The following is a 13,248-nucleotide window of genomic DNA, read 5'->3' as shown; positions in this document are numbered from 1 at the left end:
CATGTCGTCATAAACGATCCAGCAGAAAATCGATTGTTAAGGCTGTGCAAAAGAAAGATGAAAGTTTTAGATGAGGTATGTTTTGTCGAGATTGGAGTTCTTGGCGACGTTAAGACATTATCTACATTTTACCTTACACCGAATCACTTGAAATCAAGGCATAATTTTGCAAAATGCTCTCTGCATCTGCAAGCTTACAAACTTGACTCTGTGTGTGTCTCGGGAATGATTGGCTTTAAAGGATTGAAACTCTAAGATCAAGACAGTATTTTCTGAAATCATGCCTTGAACTTAGGTTATTCAGTCTAATCTAATATGAAAGGGGACATTCGTTTGTTGCTATGGAAACGCTTTTGGTAATCGTTTATCGTGGTGACTATTTGTTCAAAGTTGAAAGTCATCATCACTGAAATTCCGATTGAGCCACCTTAAGTATGAATCACTTATATGGAACTCTTATATGCTTAATTGATGGTTCAGTCACTAGAACTGTTATTCTCCTAGCCTTGCATAGCATTGAAATTTCAACGGTGTTACTGCAGTTTCGTGACATTGTTTCGTTCTATGGTGAAATTTATTGCCTCATGCCGCCGTAGACTGAGAAGTGTGGTCCCGGATGAAGATGTGAACGGACGTGAGCAGAAGTCTTCGACGGTGTTTTAAGGTAAAGTTTAGGTTGAGTTCTTACGGTTTACGGGCTATATTCAGGGATATTGTCACGGACTATCAAAGGTTTTAAAGGACAATAGGACACAGATGTAATTTAGAAATTTTTAGCATTAGGATGTTGTTTCTTTCGCTTGTATTTCATCGCTGGTGCATGTTTGTAGTTGTAGTTTTCGTTTCCTAGTTTTCGTTACCGGTTCAGTGCGCTTCAGTACGCTTTCGAACGTATTAAAACGCTCACATCGCTACGGATATCTCGGATTTACGGCGTGAACTGTTCTACAGTGAAGTTAAGGAGAATACAAAAGTTGCCTTAGCGTGTAAACCAAGTCTGTAATTAGAGAAGAGTTTATTTTATCCCTGTGGGTCGCAGTTACTAATCTATTGATCGTTTTGGAGTTTCTGCGCCGACAAAAAAAAGGGACACTATTGTAACTATCCACATAAAGTAGACATCCGAAATGCTATATTATCAAGGACATTTTGTCAGCCTCAGCACAGCATTTACATGAATGCTTATGGTCACTCCAAACCCATGCGTGATCCTCAAAAATGACTTTACGGGAAAATTCACCACTGTTGCAAGTATACATCCTGTTCAATGGAATAGTGATAGTAAGAGAACATGTATTTCCACAAATTATTTTGCTATTTGATTCACTGACATGATCGAATTTTAAATTTTCTGAGGAATTGCAGAAGCGAGATCCACTCCCAATCCGCAAAACATCGCGCAATGTGAGACCTCTGAGTTCTGAATCATGTCTAAGATCATCCGCGTCATTGACAGGAAAAGTCGTTACGGGGAAATGGAAATTATTACACTTCAATTTCTCCCTAATGATACTTCGCAGGAAACTGCGCCAGTTGTAGACAATTTCTGTTACTTTTCCGTGCAATTCAAAACCTAGAGTTGAAAAACAAGGAACAAACAGCTTTTCACATCCTCAACAGATTAATCTACATGTATCAGCTTCTTTATGCCATCATCGGAACGCCAAAAAAATTTAATTTCCCCAGCTGCTTCACGATTAGTATTTAGCCTTTAACATATGCATTCAAAAGGTCACTCTTGTACTCTAATGTTACAGTCTCTATGTTGTAACCCATACCAAAACGTTCAGGAAATGATCCAATAGCATTGATAAGTTGTGCTTTATCATTACAGGTAGAAATGTTATTAGGCTGGGACAGGAACTCACCTTCATCTGGAACCTCATCCAAATTTGGTTCTTGAAGAATGCCGGATGTAAACCTTGCTACCATAGCAAAAAGTTTTCTAAAAACTATACACAGCCGGAGCAAGAAAAAGCACAGAAAAGAACTCCCTTGCTACAACTGGTTTTCCCCCTATGAACTTAACTGTAACTCGTAGTAAACTATTGTCATCTTCTTTGCATTCAAATGTCCTTGCAACAATATTGGTTCTAGTAATTTAATGAAATTTTTACATTTCAATTGGAAAACCATCAAAGATTAGTTCCAAGAGACTTACTGAGCTTTTTCCACTGTGGTATGGGCAGGGCTTCCCTTACGACTCTGGCCAAAAGCACATTGCAAAAAGAAGTCAAGATTGCTTTAGTTTCTGATATGAACATATAAACTAACTGACAGAACACATTATAACATAGCTAGTAAATTCGTGCAATCAAATTCAATTGCGCGAGCGTGCTTCATATTCCTATTGTGCACGCTGATGACGTCAGCAAACAAATGCCTCGAGAACTCGGTGAGCGACTTTCTCCATTTTGCATTCAAAAACGGGAGAAATCTTCAGCAAAACGTTTAACTACAGATGACAACAAGGGAACCAGCTGATGAAGAAGCTCTTCCCACTTTTTCTTTGGGATTGGAGTTTTTAACTCCCGAAAAGAACCTAAAGAAAAGGAAAAAAGAGAACAAGGCCCGTGACATCATGTCTCGAAAAACTATTAATTTTCAGGCCCCAATTTCGCTTTCTCAGAGGGAAAAGACACCTTTACGAAACGATAAACTGAAAGAAAGACTGCTAAGGAATACTCGATAGTTTCAAAAGCGGAAATCCGATAATTAACGGCGAAGAAATTGTGCTTCAAGGAGATATTGTTATTATATCCAGCCGACGATCAGCAAGCGGACATTTCAGATCATTATTTACTGATTATACGCCACGAACTTTCTTGGTAACGTTCGAGTACTTGTGGGAATTCAATTCACAAGAAATTACAGGTTTGATTGTGAATTTGTACTTAAATACTTTTCTAATTGAAAGCTTCTTCGTATTCCTAACAGTTTTGTTGCGAAATTTTTGAAAACCATGCACACGGTTCGATAAATTCACTTCAAAATGGACTTGCAGTTCCTTCAAATCACTTGCGCGTTCATCGTTTCGGATTAAAAATTGTACGCCTTTGCTTAGAACAAAGACTTAATTGAATAAATTTTTCATTTAGGGAAGCTTCAGTTGTCTGTTTTCTTTCTATTTTCATTCTTGAGACGTGACAACTGCGTAAATCTTGCGTAAACAAACCGACATGTCCTCGCAAGCGGAAAGAATTCTCCCATGTAACGCGAGGATCAAACTTTCAAGTTTGTTTTTTGGAAAATTTTTAATTGGCAACCAGTGTATTTTATTCCATAATTAGAAACTTTAACTACTGTAGACTAAAGGGGTGTTGCCTTTTTTACCCTGTAAGATGTGTATTTTTACCGAACATGGGGTTGTTTATTACCATTTTGCACATTGGCTGAATGCTTGGGAACCTAGAATCAACGGGTTTAAAAACTACCGCGTTGAAAATGTTATAAAACAATTGATTCATGCGTCAGCTGTGCATTCATCGAGATATGAAGCACTTGGGAAGTTTGCATAGCACTCAAGAAGCTAGAGTTGCTCTCGGCTACGCCTCGAGCAACTCTTACGCATCTTTCGTGCTCTCCAAACTTCCCGCGTGCTTCATATCTCGATGAAGCACGCTGACGCATGAATCAATTGTTAATTGTTGATCCGTTTCTTTATGATCACTAGTCAACTTTTACTTTGATATCTTAAATAATTTTCCGAGAACCATGTAGTTGAGTTTCTCGTAATCTGTGATTAAAATATGGCGTTACATTGGTGTCAGTGGTGAAAGAAAACGAACTTAACAGAAACCCGTGGTCAATGGAAAAGTTTTGATGGTTTTAGGACCGAATCTCAACGTTGTGTGGTTCTGTTTCGAATTTTTGCTTGTGTGTTGTTTGCAATGGCGGAAAACTTAAAGGCGGGTTCGGGATTCGAAGGGATGAATTGTTCGACCCCAACTAACCCTTTCAAACCGGGGAACCCGTTTACACGAGCAACTGATTCATCCCTGGATTTATCAGTAAATTTTGAAAGTTCACGTCGCTGAATTCACTCTGCAAACCTGTTGCCTGCTAGTGTCAAGTTCAGTTTGAGTTCAGCTAATCCTGCGATTGCTCTTACTGATGGTAAGCAAGCAAAAACGCATTGTGTGGGACATGTTGTAGTGTGCCTGGGTACTAAGGAGTTTCAGATGCATGTGGTTGTGGCTGAGATTGAGCATGAGGAAATTCTCGGTATGGACTTCCTGTCACAAGCTGATTCTCATATTGACATTGAGAAAAACCAAGTGTCGATTAATGGAGAAGTGTTCGATTGTTCTGATTTCAAGAACCGGCCTCCTAGCTCCAGATGTGCCCTGCGACGATCGACAATTATTGAACCTAACACTGAGGTGATTGTCCCAGTTACTGTTCACAAGCGCTGAACTATCTTAGATCCAAAGGCCTTTCAGTTAGGCGTGCGATTGTTGGAGCCTTGTCTCAACTCACATTTGCAACAAAAGGGTCTTAAACCATGAGCTCGTTGTGGACCAAGTTCGAGTAATAAGGCAGCTTGTATCACAGGGACTATTTGAAAGGACTCTACCAGAGCCCTTGCAAGAACTTCTTGGAAAAAGCACCCAGTATTTGACTGACAGTGAGACTGATAGACTGAAGGAATTACTGTTCAATTACCAGCATGTGTTCTCTATTTCTGACGGGGACTTAGGCACCACACATATGGTTCAGCACAGAATTGAAACAGGCAATGCCCCCCCCCCCCCCACCCCCAATCCGTCAGCAGCCTTGACGCACCTCTCCGTGGAAACGTGATGAAATGGAACTCCAAGTAACGGTTCTCTTGGGGAGGGTGAAAGAATCATCAAGTCCTTGGTCCTCTGTGCTCGTGACTAAAAAGGATGGTAGTCAGAGGTTGTGTGTAGATTACCGCCAGTTGAATGCAGCAACAGTGAAGGATGCCTTCCCTTTGCCACGAGTTGACGAGTCACTCGCTGCTCTAAGTGGCTCAAGATGGTTTTCCACTATGGATCTTGCCTGTGGTTACTGGCAAGTGGCAATGGATGCATCTGCCTAGGAAAAGGCAGAATTTGTAACTCCAAGCGGCTTGTATGAATGGAATGTGATGCCATTTGGTCTGTGCAATGCTCCAGGTACATTTGAAAGGTTGATGGAACTTGTGTTGAGGTGTCTTCATTGGAAAATCTGCTTGATTTACCGTGATGACGTGATTGTCATAGGACTTACATAAGGAAGAGTTAGAGCGGCTGAAAAAGGTGTTTGAGCGAATTACCTGTGCTTCTGGCCATTGTTGCGTTTGTTAAGCAACACCGGCAGTAACTGTAAGGTGCAAGGTTCTGCATTTGAACTGATCATGCACCTTTGCACTCCGTCCCTAAGGCAAAAGATCCAGAAGGACAGCTAGCGCATTGGATAGAATTCTTAGGTACTTTTGACTTTGAGATCCAGTATCGTCCAGGATAACGACACCAGAATGCAGATGCACTTTCCCGTCGACCGTGTGATGACCGTTGTAAGTGGTGTAAGGGTTGGAAATCTCAGAAACAAGTGTCGTTTGTTGATTTTGGTATCCAGACTGAGATGCAAGTCCGTAATCAGGACAATGAGCAACCTGCGAGCTGTGAAAGTCCTGTTGGTGATCGCTGTGCCACGGTGAAGCTAGAACCAATGTGGACTTCCGCCTTCTTGAGGGAACAGCAGGAAATAGATTCTGATCTCAAGATCATGATTGGATGGAAGAAAGCCAGTGAAAGAAAGCCGCTGTGGGAGGATGTTTCACTCCAGAGTTCTGCTGTAAAGACCTTGTGGTCACAGTGGGGCTGTCTTCTTTTTGGAAACGGTGTACTTTGTCTCAAATGGGAAAATAACATAGGAAATCAGTCATTTGACCAGATTCTTCTCCCCAACAGTCTCCGACATACTGCCTTTGAAGCTCACCATAGTCACACGACTGCAAGCCATCGTGGTGTTCGGAAGACCTTATGCACTCTGCAGTCCCGTTATTATTGGCCAGGACTTACATCGTCAGTTCACAGACTGGTCGCCTGTTGCCATGTTTGTGGATCAAATAAAATTTGGGGAAAGAAACATCGTGCACCTTTAAAACAGTACGTGGTGGGAGCTCCCATGGAACAAATTGCGATTGACATTCTTGGCCCGCTGCCTAAAACCCCAAGGAAGAACAATTTAAACTGCTGATCAGTGATTTTTTCACAAAATGGACAGAGAGCTACCCAATATCAAATTAAGAGGCCGCTACTGTTGCTGAGAAGTTGGTGAGCGAGTTCATTTGTCGTTTTGGTGTACCCCGTCAACTTCATAGCGACTAAGGAACTAACTTTGAGTCCAAGGTGTTCGCTGAAGTTTGCAAACTGTTAGACATCGAGAAGACTCGCACTACTCCACTGCATCCCCAATCAGATGGCCAGATAAAATGTTTCAACCGGATCCTCATTGAAATGCTGCGTGGAAAGATTAGGGAGCACCACAAGGACTGGGATCTACAGCTTCCAGCCTGCATGATGACCTATCGAGGTGCTGTCTATGAGTCAACAGGGGCTTCGACCAATCTCTTAATGCTGGGTAGAGAAGTGGAAGTTCCCTTAGATGTCACTACCGAGGCACCCCCTGATGCACCACCACTCCAGACAGACTATGCCCATGCTGTTCAAAAGAGATTGGCCACTGCACATGATTAGGCTAGACAGCATTTGAACAAGGCAGCCACACGCCAGAAGAGGAACTGCAACAGACGGCTTGCTGGTAAACCATTCACTGTTGGTGATTCTGTTTGGATGCCCAATGTTCGGAGAAAGAAAGGGAGAAATGCCAAACTTGACTGCTCTTGGGATGGCCCTTATCTGGTCATATCAGCGCTGCCAGATGTAGTTTACCGCATACAGAAGAGCGCAAAGGCCAAGCCAAAGGTCATTCATGCAGACCGTTTAGAGCCTTAACTGGGACCGCCACTTGAGAGATGGATTCCAAAAAGGCAGACACAGTTATCGAATCAAAAAGAGAAGGGGAGAGGAGCATCAGATGTGAATTCTCCAGTTTTTGCCGAAAGTGAACAGTCAGCTCCAGTTAATAAGAGAGAGGGAGTTGAGCTTGTTGGAACAGAGTCGACGGTGGGAGGAGAAGAGAATGATGCTAACCCGAGAACTCAGAGTGCTTATAGCATTGGGGTTTATAACAGTGACCAGCCTGATGATGTGAGGACACCTGAACCTCACGAGTTGTCTACTTCTGGTGCGGATGATCCAGAGGATGTTGACCCTGAAACAGAAGAGTTGACTCTGCAAGTCGTACCTGAGACAGATTCCAGTGTTCACGGGAGACCTTTAAGCCAGCGGAAGCCACCAAGTTGGTACGGAACTTGGGTGGTTGGTTAAGCGGATTGCTCCAGTGACGTTAACACTTAATGCTCAAGGACTGGTGGACACTAAGGGAGAGTTCATAAGAACTATGTACTTGAAATATTGTTGACATTATGGAACACTTTAGGCAATTAGACAATTTTTAACGTTTTTGTTATTCCCTGAGAACTGTGGACATTTCTTATGTTAATGAAGGGTCATTAGAGGCTCTCAGTCTGTTACGTGAAATTCAAGTTGTTTTCAGATTTCTTACTGGCACTTGGAAGTGATTTGTGTTGTGGACCAGCACTGGGACAGTGCTCGTAAAGGGGGAGGGGGAGTAGTGTAGCGTTAGGTCATACCCGGAGGGTATCCCCCCTAACTAACTGTTGTAAACTGGTCACCTGACCAGTGTTGTAAGAACCATGTGCTTGGTTGAGTTTCTCGTAATCTGTGATTAAAATATGGTGTTACAATACGCCAATGAAGTACAATGTAAAAAATGACGTTAGCAAAGATTCTGCTAGATAAATAGCATAAATAGAGAAATGGAGTAAGATTCTTCAGATCGACTGTTTGGTGCGGCAAGGTTGACTTTCGTTGTCAATTCGTCTTCTGACCTGTCATCAGCCCTTTCTAAAACTTCGATGTTTGTATTCTTTAACAATGGCTTTCCTGTACGAACAGAAATCAAGGTTTCCTTCGTTCCTGGAATAAACTGTTCTCTATTAAACTCTGGGTACAGTAAAATGCATCCCAAAGTTCCATCTATTCCAAACTTTCATGCTTTGCCATCGGTTTTTGGATAATTTCCGCTCTGTCGGTGGTGAATTTCACTCCAATGCAGTAAGTCTTCCCACGACAACCTTTAAACAAACCTCCAAACAAGTAAGCTAAACCAACTTGCATTTAAACCACCGACTTCCTTGGTGTTGGGGTCAACCAATACTTTCTTACTATTATTTGTGTGTTGTTGCATATGTTTGTCTTTAGTACCCGACCCTAATAAAAATTGATGAAATCACTAGGGATTGTCGTCCAGCCTCTAATTAGCCCATTGTGGTTATTCTTGACAGCCATGAACTGATTTTTTTCTTATTCATCCTAGTTTTGTAGCATAATACTTTAATTTGATGTATTATTCAGTAATGACACACGCAAACTCGGAAAAAGAAATTCCAAATGCTCCTATCAGAAGTGTGAATTTTTTCTCAGTTTGCCTGTATCATTACTAAAAAAATGCATCATTCTCGTTTGTTCACCAGGCTTAAAATATTACATCACATTTCCTTTTATTGCGCATATGCCACTCATTAAAATTTCCAATCCCAGCAGTAAACAGGAAGTTTGTCCCATAAACCGAGCCTCCTGTAGCTTAGTGTTAGAGCACCCGAACTAGTAATCGGTACGTCTTAGGTTCGACTCCTGATAGGAGCACTCAGAATTTCTTTTTGCCGAGTTTGCCTGTGTTTTTACTGAATAATACATCATTCTCATTTGTTCATCAGGCTTAAAATATTACATCACATTTCCTTTCTGGCGATCTTCTTATTGAAGTGCGTAAAATTCCTCTAACGCTGAAGTCCCTTTAGTGTGTCGTTCTGGCCACTAGGAATGGCTTCCGTTAAAGTGGCTGAACTATCAAAAGCTCACGTTGAAGTAGGAGTGCCAAAAGCGTGGTACATTTCCTCTCGCACTCTTTCTTTAATCTCGTTTCTTAGAAGAGATTCCATCTTGATTCTACCTGTGCAGGAAACTTGTGCGCATGCCTTTGTTCTAGGCCTTTGTTCGCAACTTCCTAGCGCGCAGCACCTTGTATTTCGTTTGCAGCGAGCGGATATTATTAGTGGATTTCAGCTCACACATCGTCACGCAAGTAAAAAAATAAAATCATCAACCAGTCAGTAGATAAATTCAAGAAATTTATATGCTGTAGAAGAGTGATACATAAACGTGTGAAAGCCACAGGGCTGTGCGATATCTCATAATCGATTTATTGGAGAAAATGTACCACGGAAAATTACAGAGTTTAGTATGGAACGCCATATTGGTGCGCCGTCTAAGGAGTACCAACATGGAGGCCGGAAACCAGCAAAAAGATCTGGAGTTTACCTTGGCTATTTCAAAGCCTTTCTTCTCTTTGCTCAACTTTCACACATTCCCATAAACGCTTCCATTACTTGTTAACTGATCAGACCTAAAAAAAAAAGGGGCAAATTGATGATTTCATGTACGTGACATGTTTAGAGCAGCAATCCTTCTGTCACGCGCTGCGCAAAAACCTTAAATTGAAACTGCTCTACTTTCAAAACAAAGAATGCTATCCTGCTGAAAACAAGCAAGCCGATGGAAATGTATATTTTTTTATGTGATAAAAATAAAAATCCAAAATTGTGTTAAGTTGTTAATTTGAGTTTTTTTTATGACGTCAAGATTTTATATTTCATTTGCAGTGTACGGATTTTATTTTATTTGCAATGTGCAGATTTTATATTTTATTTGCAGTGCAAAGATTTTATGTTTTATTTGAAGTGTGCGGATTTTGTATTTGCAGTGTGCAGATTTTATATTTTTTTGCAGTGTTCGGATTCTATATTTTGTTTGCAGTGTACAATATCACTTTATTTGCATCGTGCACATTTTGAAAGCAGTGCGCATTTTTAAGAAAATGAATTTTCACTTTTTTAATGAAACGTCTTCTTTACTCTACCATCAAACGCTGTCTTTCATCAGTGAAATTTCGTAATAATAATAATAATAATAATAATAATAATAATCTTTATTTGTGCCTTTTTTAAATGTACATAGTTGATTCTTACAATCTTGTAGTGGTAATACATAAAATTAAATTAATTATTAGTTAAAATAATGAGCAAGCAAGGAAGTTAAATGAACCATTTGGTTATCTTGTTAGCTCCCTGGCTAATTTAGGTTCTAGATAGCAGGCGAAACAGGCAAAAAAGAAAAAAAATGAAAAAGCAAAGGCAAGGAAGAACTTTCGCTGCCCACTCTGGGAGTTAACGCTTTGTCTTATCAATGTAGTTGTCGAGGCTTTGCTCCTTATGTTTATTTTCCTGCAAGAGGTTTTTCCTGTTTATTATTCGCTTGCTAAGGCTAGGCTTTTTTCCTTGGAATATAACAGTGTTTGTTGAGGGTTTTGTTACTCACACCCACTTTTTGTTTTGAGGCACACACGGGAATTTGCTGCCAAAGCGACTTTTGTCATACAACTTTTGCTATATTCGTCTGCCTTTGTAAACTGGAGATTTGATACTTGGGATACTAATGTTATTCTTTATTGAGTCTCCACAAATCTTTCTATCAAATAAGTCATTTCCGGGCTAGGTTCTGCTTCGCACATTATTATTATTATATGATATACAACATCCTACTTCTTCTACAGAAATCAACAATGGTGAGGGTGCTGTCATGAAAACTGTATAGTTTGATGTTTAATATTTATACACTTCACTTAGGCTTTCTTTTTTGTAGCATATTCTTATTACAAAGAATTATTAACATGACCCTTTACGGTGATACACGGAAGCCAAACCACTAGAAAGAAAATTAAGGAGGCTCGCAACTGTTCGTCCGGCCACCTGGATCAAATTAGCAAAATTTCGACACCTTTTCATTGGTTTCCAACCACGGCAGCAACAGTAACACATAGACCTATATTTTCAATAACGTCGGTCATCTTGAGTTCTAGTCAGAGGAATGTATAAGCAAATTTTCGAGATTTGAACTAGTCGAACAAGACAACTTGTAGGCGATCTTTGAAAAAAATCTGCATTAAAAGAGCATTTTCAAACAAATCAAGAATTTGGTTGTTGCAGCAATTTTAGATAAGACCTCAAGTAAAATGAACAACTTTTTTGCCTTACTCATTTTTATATCACCGCACCGTGCGCTTCTTAGCTAACGCAAATTTAAGCATTTTTTTGTTTTGTTTTCTTTAAACTGCTTCAATAGGATAAAACTAAGAAGAGAAGCTTGTAATTGGCATAAATCGATATAAATCTAAGCCGTAAAGCGAAGAAGAAAATTATTTACATTGGAAACCAATGGTAGCCGAATTTAATCTTGACATATTTTTTAACTTAATCGAGGAAGGGTACAAGATCTTTTCCGGGGGATGTCCCGTATAATAACAGACAGGTGTTAGGAATACACCACAAGCGCTAGCACATTTAATAAATGGAATTCGACCAGGGGAAAAGGGAGGTCCAATTATTCTTCCATGTGGCTAGTCATGTTCATTAGGCTTTATGGTACAAGATGCCTCTGGTAGGATTTATTTCCCTAGAGAAGATTCAAATAAAAACCACAGTCGACAACTGCGTGAATTTTGACAATGCTGTCACTGATGTTCCAGTTGTTAGTGTTGTACTTGGAGTGTATATTCCATTTGGGGAGTAAACGTACCTCCCAAGCTAAACCCTGCTCTGTCTGCCTGAGCAGGTTGTACCTTTAAGATACTGCCGTCGTTTGCGTCTGAATTTCTTTAAAGCATCTTTAAATATTGGCATCCTAAAGGTGTACACGAATGGATTGACCATAGAATTTGCCAGATGAAGAGCATTCACGAAACAGTGGACAGGTGAGGAAATACATTTTTTGCAGAACTCTCTCACAGTGTACACAACAAAAGTAGGCAGCCAACTATGAACTATAAACATTGTTCTTAAAAATCTTAAGTTCTGTTCAGTGGATCGATTGCTTTGGGATGCTATCTTACCTGATGCGCTTCTTAATCGATTACGTATCTTAATATAACATCCACAAATAACCAATAGAGCAATAAAAAGGCAAAGATGGATGCAGACAGTGACATATCGTCTGTCCACCTTTGTGTAATACAAAGATAGTAAAAACGGTCCAGCTATGCATAACCCAACTACCCAGACGACAACGATGCCGTAAATGTAAACTCTAGTACTTGTTACACGATGCCGCAGCGGCCATAATACGGCGTAAACCCGCTCAAGAGCAATAAGAGCGAGGAAATACACCGACGTACTTGATGCAAGAATATGAAGGGCCGTTAAAGGACTGTTTCTCGTTCTTTTGCTTTGTGAAGGGAGTTGAAGTGCCGATGAACGATTGTTTCTTGTCCTATCTTCTTTTCTACCATATGTCATTTCAGAAGCTTTCCCTGTCGATAGGATTAAGATTTCTGCTATTCCCACGGGCAAATCAGCGATCGCTAGGTTTATCAGGAGTAAAAATGCTCGTTTGTGAAGACAAAAATTGTGAAGGAATACTCAATGACGATTAGGATTGTCTCTAACGCATAAATAGCTATTAAGGTGATGGCTGTCCAGTAGGCCATGTCTCTGACCGTCTCTTTGACTTTCAGTACGATCTTCCTTTTCTCGATTGGTCTTCTTATAGTCTCAAGCGAAAATTTTTTTTTTTTTTTTTTTACTACGGTGTTTGATGTTGTTACATTAGACATTTACGTTCAACTACCCATGATCGAATTTTGGGGTCAGTCATTCATGGAACATGACTAAAAAGTATTCAAGCTTGAAAAATAAAAAGGAACATTTATGCAGTTAATTGAGACAAATCGGGACAGATATATTTCACTTCCGTGTCATGAATATGGTGATCTACTCGCTATTTGTCGACACTTTATAAATTGGCCATTCTTGGTCATTCTAACTAATTAAGTCAGTCAACATTAAGCCTGGACCGCAATTTCTTATATTAACGCGTCTTTCAAATATTTGATGTTACACAAGTTGGTTGTCATACCTGTCCACGTAAGCGTAACCCTCGTTCCTAAAAATACTATATGTTCGTGAAATACTCAGTATCAACCTTGTGTTAAAGTGAACCTTATAGTTAAAAACAAAAAGATTCCCTTTAAAACGCTAAG

The sequence above is a fragment of the Pavona decussata genome, unplaced genomic scaffold, assembly GCF_977016875.1.
Source record: "Pavona decussata unplaced genomic scaffold, jaPavDecu1.1 SCAFFOLD_105, whole genome shotgun sequence".
In the NCBI taxonomy this organism is placed as follows: Eukaryota; Metazoa; Cnidaria; class Anthozoa; order Scleractinia; family Agariciidae; genus Pavona; species Pavona decussata.
This window is presented reverse-complemented; position numbering follows the sequence as displayed.